At 33.1% G+C, this 18,851-nt stretch overlaps 1 long non-coding RNA gene across 1 annotated transcript in view; it reads left to right on the top strand.

Moving 5' to 3' along the window:
• Positions 1-2,460: 2,460 nt before the first annotated feature.
• The window catches only part of LOC118764836, a 20,944-nt gene continuing 4,553 nt past the window's right edge, over positions 2,461-18,851 (top strand). Inside the window, exons 1-2 of the long non-coding RNA XR_005000658.1 lie at positions 2,461-2,472; positions 10,481-10,483. This is a non-coding gene — a long non-coding RNA (uncharacterized LOC118764836). The remainder of the gene's footprint in view (positions 2,473-10,480; positions 10,484-18,851) is intronic.

The following is an 18,851-nucleotide window of genomic DNA, read 5'->3' as shown; positions in this document are numbered from 1 at the left end:
GGATTTCAATATAGATTTATAAACTTGGTATCTTAGATATTATGATTATTGTATGATTTCACTCAATAATATAAATTGAAGCTAATTTTCGTTGAAACAATATCATCAATAGTGGAATTTGACATCGTTTATTTCAGAAAGATAAAACTTTCCATTCTCTCTCTCTCCCCATCTCTCTCACTCTCTCTTTCACAATCTCTATCACATTTTCTCCTCCTCTCTCTCGCTCTCTATCCCTCCCTATATATATATATATATATATATATATATTATATATATATATATATATATATAGAGAGAGAGAGAGAGAGAGAGAAGGATAAATATAGAGATAGATAGATACACACATGCATATATTCGTAGATATACGTACAGACATACATATGTTGGTGTGTGTGTGCATGCGCGCGTGCGAATTAGAATTTATGCGTGCAAATAGTCACAGACGAAAGCAAACCAGGCAACCACTTTCTTAGTTGGAGGATTCAATTCATGTCAGTAGGATCATTAGAATGCTTCGGTCTTAAACTTTTGTTCCCCAAATCGTACCGTTTAATTGTGCTTATCTCTTTTTTAAAAAGTAAGTTGACATTCACATTTTAATTAATGGGGCCCATAAATTCATATATGTTTGCTTATTTCACTGTATAATGAAACTAAAAATTTTATTCTGAGTGTAGTGTATTTTACATTATTTTTCCGAATATAATCTTGAATTCCTACAATTATATTTATTAATGAAAATATGCCTAATTACTTATGGAATACAAAATATAACCGAGCAGCAGTGATAATCATACACACTCTACATTTGCCCTATTCCCTTGCTTCTTTATCCTTCGCTAGCATAATTTCTTTTTGATGGTGTTTAATGCAATATGAATCCTCAGTGTAATAAATATATCATATTATTTCCATCATTTTTAGTTCTATTAGCATTATTGATATTCTGGCTATCGAGAAATTGTGTTTTGGTGTAACACTAAGTCCCTTTGGACTTTCTAAAATATTGTATCGAAGTAAATTATACCTTCTTTCTTTTCTACATTTCTCATTATTATACGATTAAAGTAATCCACGTAGAAGTGAAGACAAGATACTATATCTTCTGCAATATCAGCTTGACAGTAAATAATTCATTTCTTAAATTAATTTTTTTAGCGTGTAACATCAAATATTTAACAAGATATAACTTATAATAATTCACCCATTCCCATGAGTGCGTCAATTATATATTCGTCCCACATTTATATTCTACTGTTCTTGTTTCGTTTATTACGCGCCATATAAATTAGGTAGAATTATACTTCAACAGTTGAAATTCCTTCTCCACTTATGTTGCAAGTGTGTTGTCAAAACCTGCACTGCCGGAATACTGAGTTAAACTCTGAATTGCACAAGTATACATAATTTGAAAATGATATTGGAATTGAATTACATGATCAGTTCAACCGAATAAAATACACGTTTATAATAAATTTGTTATGCGTTGTTTATATTTGAAGTAATTTTGTTAATTATATGTTCCTGTACGTCAGAAAATTACTCATGATTGTATTGCAATAAACAGAAATAGCGCATAGCATCTCCCTATAATAAAACGCCATTTTATCTGGGTTTTGCTACCTGGGGATTGACGTGATATATTTGACGTACACCGATAAGAACCATCGAATAACACAAGCAAAGCTTGCATTTTGGCCATAAAAACCATGCTTATAACTTTAGTTTTGTTACATTCATACTGGTTACATACCTGTTGCTTTATTTACATGTGCTACTCTGAGAATTACTGACGCATCACGAATGTATGCATGAGTTTCTAACAACACTGACACAAAAAAGTAAAAAAAAAAAAGAAAGATGTTTTTTTTTTATAGTGATACATCATATCATTGTTAAGCGCGAATACAGAAAATATATGAATGGATATTTTTATAGATATGTCAAATTTACTATTATTTATCAATCTTTAGAAAATATAAATACAAAAATTACATATTAAATATGCCAAGATTGGAATTCTCTGTCGCTTTTATAATTATACTAGACATCATTTTTTAAAATAAAATATTGATTTTGAAGCTTACATTTTATTTTATTATTTTTGATGAAAAGTGTGATGAAAAAGTATTAAAATCAAATTCACAATGGATTAAATTTAATACAAAACTGCATCAATCAACTGCAAAAACGTAGCATTCTATGTTGTCATCAGTACAAAAATACGTCCCTGTAGCAATGTTTTAGTGTCTCTCGGCGATATATACGATTTAATAAACTTGCGAACTGTTGACAGTTTTTATCCACTCTCATCGCAAAATGCTTAGATAGATTCAACTTTTGTAATCAATGAACACAATACCCAACAATAATTCATACTTTATGATTTATAACTGCACATGTAGTTTTCCTTTGCTATTCATATTATTTTTATCGATGTTTTCTTTTTGTTTACCAAAGAACAACATGGTGATATTGTAATATTCTGCACATGAACGCTGGACGATAATGATCATCAGCAAGGTTTGCTCGTTTGAAATTAATAAAAATGAATGTTATTAATCTTTAAATGAGTAATAATGAAATATCTACCTTAAAGATAATCTACTTAGCATATAAGAGAACATAACGGAGGTGATTATTTCGTATTACTGGAGGCTACTTCTTGTCTCTTATATGTTTTGACACTAGAGCCTTTACTACAGAGGTTGGAGAAATTGAGGGCCATCCCATTCAAAGTGGGACTCATGAGGGCCATGCTTGCATATGTAAATGATATCAGTCATGCAGTGGAGTACAACAGAAATCAGAAGGAATGGAACAATTCTAGAAGGGCATCAAAACGTATCAAGATCCTACATTAAAAAGAAAAGGTAGTTCGGCTTGCAATTAGCACTTGGTGAACCAAATCCATGCCGAACAGCGGCTTCTTACATTGAACCGTGGTTTCAACTAAGTTACTCGTACATATATTGCGATCCGGAAAAACACCTCCGTGCGTTTCAAACCTCGGAAGTTGTTCCAAATAAGTTGGGTCTCAGAAACAGTCTGGGAGAAAGGTTTAATTTCTATAGGAAAGATCACGTGGTTTGTTTGACATACTCTACCATCTTCATGTATATATGCCATATTGGTTCACCGACTCTTTAAATTATGTCCACTGGAGAGTAGTACCACTGATGAAGACGGATGCAAACTAGTGTGATGTAATTGATAATTTCCATATAATTATGTCAAATGCAGAATTTATGATTTTGGCCAAGGTGCTAGCAAAGTTTCGGAGGTGGTGTACACGGATAAAAGTAGACCTATCCATGACAACCTCCGATACATAAATGACGCAGGAATTTTTTCGGAACAACAGATTCTCGTTATATAAAAAGTGGAATAAAACTGTGCAAATTAAGTGTATAGTAGAGTTCTCTGACTCAACGTAGCACGTGGATTCCCAACTATATGTAGGAGGAAAAACTTCAATATTTTGTTTTGTTTCATATTTAATTATGATGTGTTTTTCTACAATTTTCTAATTATTGTATGTAATTTAATGTAATTTTCATTAATTTCTTTAACTTTTTTCACATACTATATATGATGCCTTTCACCCATCCTATCGGTTTTATAAATCTTGTTTGTCTTGTCTCACATGGCTCAGTGGATATAGCGTCGGGCTCACAATTATGAGGTAGTGATTTCGATTCCCGAACCGGGCTGTGTGTTGCATTCTTGAGCATGACGCTTTATTTCACGTCGCTCCAGTTCACTCAGCTGTAGAAATGAGTTGCGACGTCACTGGGGCCAAACTGTATCGACCTTTGTTTTTCTCTTGGATAACAGCGGTGGCGTGGACAGGGGATGCTGGTATGCATGGGCGACTGCTGGTCTTCCGCAAACAAGGGCTACCTGAAATTCCAAGCTAGTTTGAATACTTACTATTTCTGTCTGAATATTACATTAACGTTACATATCTCTATGTAATATTGTATCTCTGTATAATATTCAATTGTATATATGCTAATACAATGAATAGATATTTCTGGAAATAGCAGCCAAATCTAGGAAGGTCAATTTGTCATTTCATCACTTTATGGTTGCATTTGCTTTCGAGGCCCCGTCTTCTCCGCCCACTAGACTTGAGAAGATCGTGGGGATAGAGTCACTCAGGTAACTACTCCATAGGGTACTATCAAAAACAACTATCATTAATCTTCCGGTGAGATCACCAATCACGAGGAACTGATGCTATGGATATTACACACATTTTAGTAAGTACTCTAATTATAAAGTTTCATATTTTGTAACTTTCGTTTCTGCAATTTATTTTTCAGGTAAACGCTTCGCTTACATACGAAAATAAGATTTACGTATCTCTGAGAAATTTCAACCATACTTTCTACGTCAACTGTTAGGACATGAGTTTCTATTCAAGCTCTTGGGTTGATGATAAGGAAACCTGGATGTTACCCACTCAGCGATTTTCTACTAAACAATGTATTTTATTCATAATAAACGGCAGGGCAATAATAATCTATATTCTTAGAACCACGAATTAGATGTTAAACGTAATACATATTTTAGCTCCAAACTCGAAAGTTATTATATGAGTAATATTTGTTAACATAATGTAAGAATGATAGATGTTGGTGTTGCTATTTTTTATTTCAATTTCTAGAAATGGCAAATTATTCAAAAGATCTGTGTGATACATTTTAATTACTCGTGATATTTAACACGAATAAAGTGTCTACTGGATTTCCTTTTATCGTGTTAACGTTTTGTTTCTTCTCAAAGCATCTATATACTTTCATATGCAAGAAAAAAGTGAAAATTCTCGAAATTTTTGTGCTATGTTTTTGTTATTTTACAAAATTGAAAGAAAACAAGAACAGTGATTATCAAATATGATCAAAAACTCTGATGTATTCTATAATTTATTCTATAATTTGTTGGTAGGAGATATAAAGAAGATCAATGAAAGACAGATGCCATGGAAGTAACTGAGGTAAACTTAAGGCAAATAATCCAGGTTGATTTTAATGATCACGGATGCACAAGTCAGATAATGTTATCTGCTTGCAGCTACCTTCAAATGAAATCGAAGCGAAACAACTTAATCAGATTTTACTAAAGAAGTATTCTGAAACACTTGATGTCTCAACGTATTTATAATGAAGCAATAAAAGCATATTTATTAAATAGAAATCTAAGACAATTTTACGCATTACTACATTTCCCTTTAATTTCCATTTTACTTTCACTTTTAATATTTATATTTTACTACTCAAGGTATCACCAGTGACGTAGCTTATGTGATAAACTCTTGGTGAACTAAATAGCTCTTTGCGAATCATTTCCTTTCTCAGTTGTAACTAATTTACTTTGTTAACACCTTTCCAACCATATGTGGGCTAAACTATCGTTTTTACGGCTGCTGATATACCGCTTACAGATACCTTTAAACGAGAAATCTGCAGCAATGGACTGTATTAACTCTAGAATGTGAAATAATTAAACACCAATACGATGTTTTATATTACAGAATGTTCACCATCTAACATGGCAGACTTCCTTTTGCACAGTGTAGATTACGTAAGGATATCCAATTGTTTCACAGGGTTTCCTGTTTAAAATAATCACCTGAGTAAGTTTCTCTCATACAAATACCGCCGAATAGTGACATACGAAACTTGAAGTGGGGCTTCAACATGACCATAAGACTAAAGTCTTATGGTCACTCGAATTAATTAAATATAAAGAGGGTCCAATATCTCAATTACCGATAAAGATGCCGATTTCTAACAAAAATCTGAGCATGTCTCTCATTGATATTTCGAAGTGATGTATGCCAACCTTTAGTGAGCTCTACTACAAATATGATGCTATTGTTATTGAGCCTGTAACCATCTCTGATCCCGTTGAGATATTTTTAAGGACGTTGAAATTGTGACTATTCTCTTTAATCTTGTATATTAAGGGTTCCTGACATCCGAAGATGGTTATAAGTAGATTGAAGTGATCCCATTAAAGTAGTATCCAGTATTTTCCACACTGTCAGAAGAAAGTGAAACATTTTCCACTCTATCAATAGAATAGAAAAATAAATACCACAAAGAAATTTTTACTAGCATTCAGCCGCTTCCATTATTCAACAGCATTCACAGAGTCAGTTGTGAAACTGTTATTTTAATTATAAATTCTTTTTAAGGAGCAGGCAATAAGTTTAGTTGGGTAAATGTAAGGTTAAAATAAATTAATTCAATCATTAAAGGTTATTTTAGGAATTTACTAATATAGATTTCACGCGATGGCAAACAAACACAATTACACCGACCGATATGTTTTCTAAATAGGAGGATATATATTATGGATATACAGTTGCGGCCAAAATGTTCAGAACGGCATTGTTTTCGTCAGAAAAGTAAATATAAGTTTTTATCAAAGTAGTTTTATATTCTATAATTTTCACAGACAATAAATACAATATTAATTGTTATTGTCTGAGATTTTGGTGTAATTTGAGAGGATAATACAAAAGTTATGGATGATTTAGTGATTTACTGCAAAACCCATGGCGGCCGAAAGTATCAGAACGGTTGAAAAAATAACAAAATAATCAAAAATGACAGAGAATACAGGAATTATTTAATATTTAGTGTGAAGCCCTTTAGCTTCAATCACACTCTGACATCTTTGACTGCATGAGAAATTTAATTATCAATTTCTTGCTGGGTGATCTTATTCCATTCTTCCTGAAGGGCATTCCATAATTGCTCAGTTGTTTTAGGATTTCTGGCTTTCGAACGTTCTCCTAGAATATTCCATACAATTTTAATAGGATTGAGATCTGGGCTTTAAGCAGGCCAATCCATAACAATAACCTTTTCAGCCTTAAGGAAGTTCATGACCACCTTAGCCTTGTGACATGGGGCATTGTCCTGCATGAATATGGGTGGTCGTTTAGTTGAATTTCTCAGCACAGGCAAGACATGATCTTTTACAAGTTGTTTATAAACTCCTGCGTTTACCTTTCCATGTAATCGCACCAAAGGGCCCACACCATCTCCAGATATCATCCCCCAAACCATGAGACTTCCTCCACCGAATTTAACACTAATCTTAAGGCATTTAGGCGACATTTTTTCACCTACTTTTCTACGAACGTACCTTTTCCCATCTGAGCCAAATAACATAAACTTAGATTCATCACTGAAATGCACCGTTTGCCATTTTTCTTGAGACCACAACACATGTTTGGTTGCAAAGGTAAGACGACACTTTTTATTCTTGGAGCTGATCAGTGGCTTCACTGCAGGTGCTCTTGCTTGTAGGTCTTGTTCAACTAAACGACGAGACACATTTCTTCGAGATAAAGTTTCCGAGAAACAGCAGCAGCAGTTTTAAATCTGTCCTTTTTAACCAACTTTACCATAGCACGATCTTCTCTCTTGGTCGTTTTCCTTGGCCTACCTGTAAACTTTCTTGCTTCACACGAACCACAATCATCGTAGACCTTAAGAATAAATACCGTGTACAACACTTTTTGACTTGTTAACAATCTTTGCAATAGATCCAATACTTAAATTATCCTTCCTTCGAAGCTTAATAATCTGCTGACGAATTGGTAACGGAGTAAGTGGCATTATATTAACAAAGTACACTGCAAATATTCTTACTAATGTTTAGTAAACGAACCGTCACGTAAACAAATTCAAAACATTAGAGTTCGCCGGTTAAATGTTCTAAAACACAGAGTAAAAGCAACCGTTCGGATCATTTTAGCCGCCATGGGTTTTGCAGTAAATCACTAAATCATCTATAACTTTTGTATTATCCTCTCAAATTACACCAAAATCTCAGGCAATAACAAATAATATCGCATTTATTGTCTGTGAAAATTATAGAATATATAACAACTTTCATAAAAAATTATATCTACTTTTCTGACGAAAACAATGCCGTTCTGAACATTTTGGCCGCCACTGTATATATATATATATATATATATATATATATATATAATATATATATATATAGATATATATATATATATATAATATATATATATATATATATATTATATATATATATATATATATATATATATATACTATGCTTTACTATAGAAATACCATTTTTGAATATAAAACACGTGATGGAAGGTCATTGTTCATAAAACTTTAGGATCACGGTTGATCTTGTTTTAAACAGCAAAACTTGATTTTTATTACAATTTGCTGAACTGAAAGGTAAAGTGGATACAACAGTATTTAAATTCTGAAGATACCACTACATACTCTACAAATAAATACATGAAGGATACTAATTCTGCCCTTTATATGTCTTTTACTCTGAGTATCACTGACAAAATGATGTTTCAAGTTTGCGTTGATATTTCCTTACCGAATCTAGCTTGTAAAGTATGAGAGTGATGGTAAGAAATATATTAATCAGACTCGGAATATTCTTGATAGACAAAGGGAATAGAACTCTTTGGTTCCAGGTTCACTCCCATTGCGTTCTACCTTGAGAAAGTTTCATCTATTATAGCTTCTGGGAGACAAAATGCCTTGTGGATGAATTTGATAGACGGAAACTGAAAGAAAAACTTATATATATATGTATGTATGTATGTATGTATGTATGTATGTATGTATATGTAGGTATATATGTATGTATATATATATATATATATATATATATATATATATATATATATATATATATATATATATATATATATATATATATATATATATATATAATATATATATATATATATATATATATATATCAAGTATTTCCTGGGGAATAGAACACAACATGTTGTAGTTGATGGAGTCCACCCAAGCCCAGCAAAAGTCACCAGCGGACTCCCCCAGGGGACTGTCTTGGGTCCGCTACTCTTCATAATCTACATAAACGACCTTTCCAGTGTCGTACATTACTGCAAAGTGAAAATATTTGCTGATGACACTAAGCTCCAGCAAATCGTCAATGAAGAAGCAGACTGAACTCAACTCCAGTCTGATCTATATGCTGTGAGTCAATGGGCAGACAGAAACAAAATGCAACTGAACGAGGGAAAATTTGAGCTGATGCATTTTGGAAGAAATTCCTCACTAAAACAGCCATACTCTCTTCCTTCAGGGGAACCGCTCACAGCCTCTAACAATATCAGAGACCTGGGTGTAATTGTTGATGACGATCTCAGTTGGAGTGCACACATCAACAAGAAGGTCGATATAGCTCGTAGGATGAGTTCCTGGAACTTAAGAACTTTCCGGTCCAGAGAACAAGGTGTCATCATACCACTTTTCTCCTCCTTTGTACGGCCACACCTCGAATACTGCTGCCCACTGTAGTCTCCCCATACAAGACAAAACATCTCGAGGATTGAATCACCCCAGAGAGCACTCACTAAACGAATTGAAGGCATGGCTGCTCTCGATTATTGGGATCGCCTTAAAGCCTTGAAACTCTACTCTCTCCAGATTCGCCGTGAGCGGTACATCATTTGTACGATGTGGAGAATATACCGCCAACTTTGCCCAAACGACCTGAACATTAGCTTCAAGGTTCATCCAAGACTGGGACCACGGGCCATTCATCCCCTGCCCAATTCAAGATCACAGCATACATGTGCACTACAACATAATTTCTTTTCCTCAACAGGCCCTGCCCTATTTAACATTGTCCCGAAAGAGATCAAAAAGGAACAGGATCCCATCAACTTTAAACGGAGTCTGGATAGATTCCTGCAAGGAATACCAGATAAGCCACCCATAATTGGATACAACTCACCCGACAAAAACTCACTACTTCAATGGATCATAAACAAAACTTGACTTAAACAGGATTCAAATAATCCTATCAGGTGGTGCTATTAAGTTAGACATGGCCTGGACCAATCATTGGTTGAAACATATCTAAGTTTATCCAAGTTTATATATATACATATGCATGTGTGAGAGAGAGAGAGAGAAAGAGAGAGAATGTGTCTGTCTATCTGAATGCGTCTCTGTCTGTGTTTGAATGTAAGTATATGTGTACGCATTTGTATGTGTGTGTGTCTGTGTGTGCTTGTGTCTTTGCATGTGTGTTTGACCCCCATCACAGCTTCACTGCTGGTGTTGGTTTGTTTTATGTCTCCATTACTTAAGGGTTAAGAAAAACAGAACGATAGAATAAATACCATGCTTGAAAAAACAAAAGAAGCAAAGCACTGGGATCGATTCGTTCGATTAAATCCCTTCAATGAGGCAGTGCCCCAGCATGGCCGCAGTCCAACGACTGAAGTAAGAAAAAGATAACCGATAATAGTTTATCTTACTTCCTGCTAAAGCCACGAATTAAAGAGAAAAAAAAGAAAAGGGAAATCTTAATTACAAGACTGCAAACAAGGTTTACATTTGTCCTGATAGCGAAAAGTTAGGGTAAACAATATTTCATTTGCTCATATATATTGAGATACAAAAAGTATGTTCAGACATGTTCCTGTGTACACTCATTTGCACTGTACGTGAATATACGTATGTTTGTATGAGTATATATATATGTATGTGTATGCATAAGTGTGTGTGTTTGTGCGTGTGTATGTATATTTACATACTTGTGTGGATGTATAAATATATATGCATATATATATATATATATATATATATATATATATATATATATATATATATACACACATATACCTGTATGCATATATACATTTATATGCATATACACAAATATATGTGGTGTATATGTTGTATGTGTGTATATGGGTGCGTGTGAAAATACGTTTAACAATGTGTGTGTATGTGTATGTATGTACCGTGCGTATAAGTTCAAATGCAAAGCAAATTACTTACATCGTTTAGACTAGCTGTTATTGATCAACTTAGAAAATTATTCTATAAGTTCATATATTTCACTGGCAGAAACGCGCAGGAAACAATAAACAAACCAACAAATATATTTAAAACATACATACGCACCTTGATGCACATATAAGGTATGCTGGTGGCGTTTACGTTTTCTTCAAAGTGAGTGTAAGTGCTTTGTAACATCTAACTAGTCTTGGTACATACTTAGCAGCCTGGCATGTGTATACACACCCATACGTGTATAGCTAAAATATGCATATATATGGTTATATAAATATATATATATATATATATATATATATATATATATATGAGAGAGAGAGAGTGAGAGAGAAATAGTGAGATAAATAGATAGGTATGGCTACAGATTTTTATATATATATATATATATATATATATATATATATATATATATATATATATATATATGTGTGTGTGTGTGTATATATATATAATATATATATATATATATATACACACACACACACATATATATATATATATATATATATACATATATATATATACATATAGGTAGATAGATAGATTTATATATATATATATGTAATATATAAGATATGTACGTATATCTATTTATCTGTGTATGTATATATATAGAGAGAGAGGGAGAGGGAAGGAGAGAGTGAAAACGAGAGAGACAGAAAGAGGAATAGTAAGACAAACAGATAGATAGGTATACAGATTTATATATATATATTATATATATATATATATATGTTTGTGTGTGTAGGATAATGAGCATATATTTGTCTGTGTACATAACGCATTTTGTCTCTCTCTCTCCCTCTCTCCCTCTCTTTCACTCTCTATCACCTTCTCTGTTTCTCTCTGTTTCGCAGTGCAAGTTGGAGTTGGTAATTTATCTGTATAATTGGACCATCTAATTTTATCTTCAAAACAGAAAGAAAAAAATTACAATCACTGCTGTCATCATTATCATCTTTATTTGCAAAATGTATAATTATAATAATAATAATAATAATAATAATAATAATAATAATAATAATAATAATAATAATACATTTTTCTTTTTTGTTGACATCATTATTACTTTGGTTTCTTTTTTTGTTGTTTTTGTTATCACTGCTGGCGCTGCCATACTACTACTATTACTACTTCTTATGTTAGTACAGGTGGTGGTTGTCGTGGTGATAGTGGTAGTAATATTTTAGTTTTCCAATGCAGTCAGCATTTAAAGTTGAGTATAGAGAAGTCCAATAACCTGGATAAGTTCTAAATGAAAATATGTCCACCTACGAACATACAGACATACGTATACACGAACAGATCGTCACAGAGCCCGACAACGCGCTCAGTCACATAAATATTCACACACGCAAACATGTACACACACACACACATACATACACACATACACTCACACACATACACTCACACAAACAGATATATATTAAAACAATTATCATAAAAGCAAAAATAAACCCGTTGCTGCTTATATTTTTGTAGATTCTGTGTAAATAAATACTTAATTACCAACGAAGGTTGCATACAAATATTACACTGATGCCTTTACTGATATCAAAGTTTTGCGCAACAACACTGTATGTGTATATGTGTGAATGTGTGTAAGTGTGTATGTTTGTATATTTACGTTTATATGTAGATTAAACTAACGGCCTGCATATATATGCCTAACCTTAATACATCACAAAAAGCAAATTTAACACAGTATTCTTCCTGGGAAAGACGTAGTGTGTATAAACAGGGTCAAGAACGCCGGCATTTCGACTTAATATTACCTCCTCGGTGACGGAAAACTTTAAGTAGCTGTGCATATATTATAACTAATATACATATCGGTATTTTAATGTGCGTGTACCTAAACATTCCACAGTTACGAGTATTATTCACCTAATTAATGTAATCTTAAGCTATTTCACCTCGAGATTTATCGTAACGTGGTGGGGAAACCTGGACTTCCAAATTAGAGGTATAATCTACCGACGGGTTTCAAAACAGTATCCGTACGCTAACATGAAATAAGAGCGAATGTGGAACCAGATGATTGCAAATGGATCTCTTCAATCTTCTGGCAACTCTGCGCCTAGTCTCGTGAATAAAATTTGGATAAATGGAAATTATCTTAAAGCCCATCGAATAGAGCTACCTGAAGTTACAAGCTAGTTTGATTGCTTACTGCTTCAGTCCGAATATTGCATTAATGTTACATATCTCTATGGAATACTTAACTCTATATATGCTGATAGAATAAATAAGTATTTCTAGAAATAGTAACCAAATCTTGGAAGGTCAGTTTGTCGTTCCATCACAGTACGGTACGGTTGCATTTACTTTCGGTCCCTCCATCTCCTCCACCCATTATACCTATCGTGGGGATAGAGTCTCTCAGGTAACTGCTCCATAGAGTACTCTCAAAGACAACCGTCATTAAACATCCGGTTAGTTGGGTCCCCAATCATGAGCAACTGAGAGTATGAATATTATTTATCCAACCCTCTCGTTCTTGGTCTATCTTGAGGTCTGCTGCCGAGTGGTTCGGTTCAGGGAATTTCTGTGGCATTATTTCTTGCGGCATATTCAAATCACATGTCCATAGTATCAGAGCTGCGATGCCTCAATGTCGGGAAGTGCGGATCGACCTGGTGAAGCTCTCTGATCTCCGAGCTATGCACCCCATCGAGTGACGTTACTGCAGAGATTCTTCGAAGAAAGCCCGTTTCTCTCAGTTGTATTCGCGATTGTACTCTTTCGCTCGTTACTACATTGCCTTTACTAATTTTTGTCCCCAAATCGTTTGTCTTAGTGCCCATATCAGGGATAATTCACGTCTCAAAAGTAATTCTTTGCTCTCTGCAACTTAAAAAGAAATGATATCTAAAGCGACACAACATCTGTATATACAATGAGTAAATCCATATAAGCGTACATTCCTGAATAGAATGTCCACTTAAATAGGACTAACACTAGATATATGAATTTACACATCAATATGTAACAAAGAAAATAACTATATATAATTGGAAGTTTCTAAACATTTTTTTATTATTATTTCCAATTTAAACAAAACCACATTATTACAGAGAGTTAATATGTTTGGACTAATGTCCATTTGAAAGCAATGAAGATCAACTGTCTGATCAAAAGTATCTCGGCACCAAGTAATGTCTCATAATTCCTTATCGGAAAAGCGAGACAAGCCAAAGGTCTCCGTTTCTATCAAACTGCATGACAGTTGAAGAACATGTCTGGATATGTTTAGAAGCAACTGACGAAATTGATCAGATTGATGACCACATATATATCATATCTATTGATAAGGGAATTATTCTCCAACGCCGACAACAGACGAACACATAGACGTGTAAATATATACTTAGACATACACCCACACACACACACATACACACACACACACACACATGAATCACATATATATAATCAGATATATGCATATATATATATATATACACACACAGACATATGAAGGTATAGATATATGTGTATGTAGGTGTGAGCGTGTGTGTGAATATGTAGAATACATGCATATATATATATATATACATACATACATACATACATACATACATATATATATATATATATATATATATATATATATATATAATATATATATATATAATATATATATATATATATATATATATATAATTATACATATATACTAGCACAAAACCGCCCGAAGAGCGGTCTTCTGCTAACCCCTTGATAATATTTTCACATTTGATTCCCAATTCTAATAATTTTTATATTTTACGTCTAATTATTTCTTTGTATAATACTACCTTCATTCATTATTCCGTCATAACTTTCAGGAAGATGGATATGTTTTCTAAAATCCCTTTCAAACGGCAAAGATTATGATTACAAAGAAATGTGTGAGGAAAATTTTTTTCGGAATTTTCTTCATTTATTTTTAAAGCCACAGCATCTTTGTATGAAAAGAGTTTTGTAAACTCTTTTTTTTTTACATCCCCTCCTTCATCATGCCACTTCGGACCTATTTTGGCCCCCACTTTTTTTTTTGGCACTTCAAAACCATGGAAAGCGCATTTTCGGTAATTTTGATTTTAATTGTTAATATTTTCGGAGGGGAAATGAATGATTTAATGGCGATTTGGTTGTTGTTTGTAGCATATCCAAAGACAACCCTCCTTGTATCTTTATCACTCTCGCATGTATTGATGTTTTTCTATATTTTCCCCTATATATGCATTCATATTCTATAAAAAAGAAAGCTGGAGGAATTATGAATTTTTGCAACCCCACTCCTTGCCCTCAATTGTTTCTATTTAGAAATTAAAATATTGGAGAGCGTGAGAAGGTTATTGCTGGCATTTATCCACAGCGATTTAAAAAAATTACGGAGATGTACTTGCATAGCAAGCGACTTGATCTGAGATCGTGTGCTGAAACAAAAACAATTGCAGCGTTGACGTTTGTATGCCATTCAAGAACACACAGAAAGCATTAGTTTCAAGGCACTACTTAAATACAGAAGCCCCGACGCATCTATGTAACAATATGAAGGGGAAGGTTAGTTTTAGGGTTAGTTAGGGTTAGGGTGTCATTACACGTGCACACAGCGTACATTTAAAATGTCTTGTACGTAACACCTTTGTATTTAAATAGTAGTACTGTTAAGGGACCTCCGTATTTAAATCGTGCCAGTTTCACTTCAACATTAAGATTTCATACGCGTCAAAATATTTTCTTCGCTTTGAAATCGCGACCTGTTCAGACAAAACTTTGCAAAAGTAATGCAGCACGAAGTTTTGTCAGTGAGTACACATACACAGACACGTGCACATTCATTGCCTTTCATTTGTGTGTATGTGTATCTGTGTGTCTGCGCGAGTGTGTCACTGTTGAAGTCGCTCATGCATCTTGTTTGTGTATATATTGGCTTAGTGGTACAGAGTGTTTGGAAACTGTGAATAAGTGCAAATTTCGAGTACTTGTCGGTAACATTTATTCTCCACGTCTTCGAATAGTAACTACCCTATTTTCTAGGCTCTTCTCACAGACATCCTGCGTTCAAAAATTATACCGATATTTAAAAAAATGTTCATTCAATAAATAATATTTTTACATTACGTATGCATTAACAGAATAAGCTATCGGTTTTCCAAATAGCGAAGTAAAACTTAAAAGAGAAAGTGAGAGACTTTGCAAATGAGAATGGAATACTCCGCAGTAAATGCAATGAATATTTAAATTTGTGAATTGGACACAGTGAATGGTAATGAATATTTAAATTTGCAAGAAATTGGAGTTTAAAAAATTCAAGAAACTTGAGAAATCGAAATTGTAGGAAATTTCTTAGAACATGAATTTATAAAAATATTTCCAGACAGTCAACCCTTTAATAATTGCTTTCTTATAGTACTTTTGGTAATTGTTACATACCTAATTAATATGTAACTTTCTCCATTATAGTATGTACATATATATATCAAGATGAGAGGGAGAAAATGGAATTTACGACCACTACAATCGTTTCGGTTCATCATGCACTCGTACCTTATAGTTGAGATGTTGTATAAACGCCATACATTATAAACAGAGATACGTCTCCTCAGGTGACTTTTCAAAAATTACTTTGCTTTTTACTTGCCGTTTCGCTTATTTCTAAAACAATACATTTTAACTACCATAACATTCCATCCGTCTCGATGACAAACTGATATAGAGTCATAGAATTCTTATATAAGCAATAAAACCATAATGATATATAATAAAGTATACAAGGATAAAAGTGTAAGGATGAAAAATAAAATATGTAAAATAAAATAAAATAAAATGGAATACAGCCACTATTTTATTCTTGTATACCTCATATATATATATATATATAATATATGTATACATACATATATATATGTATGTATATATATATATATATATATATATATATATATAATATATATATATTATATATATATATATATATATATATATATATATATAAATATATATATATAAATATATATATATATATTATAAATCTGAAATGCGAAAAGTTTGTTTGTTTGTCTGGTTTTGGCATTGAGAACGGGTTAAAGGCCACTAGATCCCGTCGGATTTACTCCAAAATTTACAGGGACATGTCAAATGAGGTGAGAATGTTAGTGGGCTAGGTTAGAAATCCCCATCTTAAAAGGTGTTGTTGCTAGGGCCAAAAACTCACTTTGACAAGTCTACTCTCATTCTTTTATGTATCTGTCTTCCTCCGTCACTCATTCTCTTTCCTCCCTTCCCATCACTTTCTATATATAACGTTGTTTCACGGCGTCTATCTCTCTTACCTTCACTTTCTCTTTATGACGTCGTGTCATGACGTCCTCAATCTCCCCCTCTTCCCCGCCTTCGACAGCGCTTTCACACACACTCTCTCTCTACGTCTGTCTGGATTCATAGAGAGAATTATCATCGTCACAACCACCACTCAATCATGAGAACAAATATTATGAATCAGATATTTATTGGGTTAATTTATATATATGTGTGTGTGTGTGTGTGTGTGTGTGTGTGTGTTCTATATATAAATATGTATATATAATGTATATATACAAAGTGTATATATCTGTATTTATGTATATTAAACTTTTTAATACTTTTTGATAGTTATATATATTTTTTAAAAATTAGAAATATAAATTAATAATTTTAATTTTTTAATTTTATATCTTATATATTTTGTACATTATATTTTTATTTTTATGTTTTGGGTTATGTTTTTCACTGTTTAATTTGCCTAATAGTGGTTTTATCTCTAATTTAATTTATATATATATATTATAATTTGTATACATTTGTATATATAATGCGTACACACACACATATAGATATATAATGTGTTTGCGCTAGCCTTTAAATCGTTAATGTGTTGTCGATGATGAAGTTTTGAATGCTTGCCATAGTGAGTCTACTGTCGTGAGAAAAACTCACTTCAAAACTTGGTGTTTAGGAATTTTCTTTTACAAGTTCAAAATTTTACGCCAGCCGTTAAACTGCCACTACGTTGCTGTCCGTCGTTAACAAATGCCAGCCATGGTGACTCTACTATCCTCAGATTCTATCCCTTCAAACTTTGGTTTCCAATATTTTTTTTTTATTCAGCTCGCAAGTTCGTCTGTCCCTTTTAAATGTTAGGGTTTTGCTGTCTGCCTTGAAGCAGACCTTTCCGTTGTCACTGCCTGATATTTATGATTGATCTTTCAAAATATTTTACTTTCTCAACTTACTCAAGATCTTTTGTTGTTTATAAATGAGAGAGAGATCGATAGAGAAAGATAGAGAGTAAGAGAAAGCGAGGGAAAGTCCGAGAGAAAGGAAGAGTAAGAGAGTGGGAAAGTGATAGAGAAAGGAGAGAGAAACAAAGAGGGAGAATGTGGTGATAAAAAACAGAAAGTAAGAACCACACTCTTACCCGCGCGTAGAGCGGATCACCTTAAGCTAGTATATATATATATATTGGTTTCATTGCTTCTATGAGAATGGTTCTTTTATTTTATCTCAGTTCCTAATGAAGACGGATGAAACGCTACATTAACCAAAATATATTATTATAGAAATAAGCGAAATCGCAAGTAAAATAACCAAGTAATTTTTGAAAAGTCATCTGAGGAGACGCATCTGCATTTATGATGCTTGACAATTGATTGTACAGCATCTCACCTGTAAGAAACGGGTGCATGATGACTCGAAACCATTGTAATGGTTCTAAATAAAGAATCTCGTGAATTCCATATTCTGTATCTCATCTTTTTATATAATCTGCATAGACACAAAAAAATTCAGTGCCAAATATCTCCATGCTGTTGTTGACACCAGGTAGCTGAATGATGTAGACGAGCTTTAATCTAGGTTGTCTAGCCGAATATGAAATTTTATATATACACAGGGTGTGCCAAATATTTCTATTGATGTTCTCCTTCAGTTGCACCAGGGTCT

The sequence above is a fragment of the Octopus sinensis genome, linkage group LG9 (genome assembly GCF_006345805.1).
Source record: "Octopus sinensis linkage group LG9, ASM634580v1, whole genome shotgun sequence".
Taxonomy (NCBI): Eukaryota; Metazoa; Mollusca; class Cephalopoda; order Octopoda; family Octopodidae; genus Octopus; species Octopus sinensis.
The sequence above is the reverse complement of the archived record's forward strand: the minus strand, read 5'-3'. Positions and strand labels throughout refer to the sequence as shown.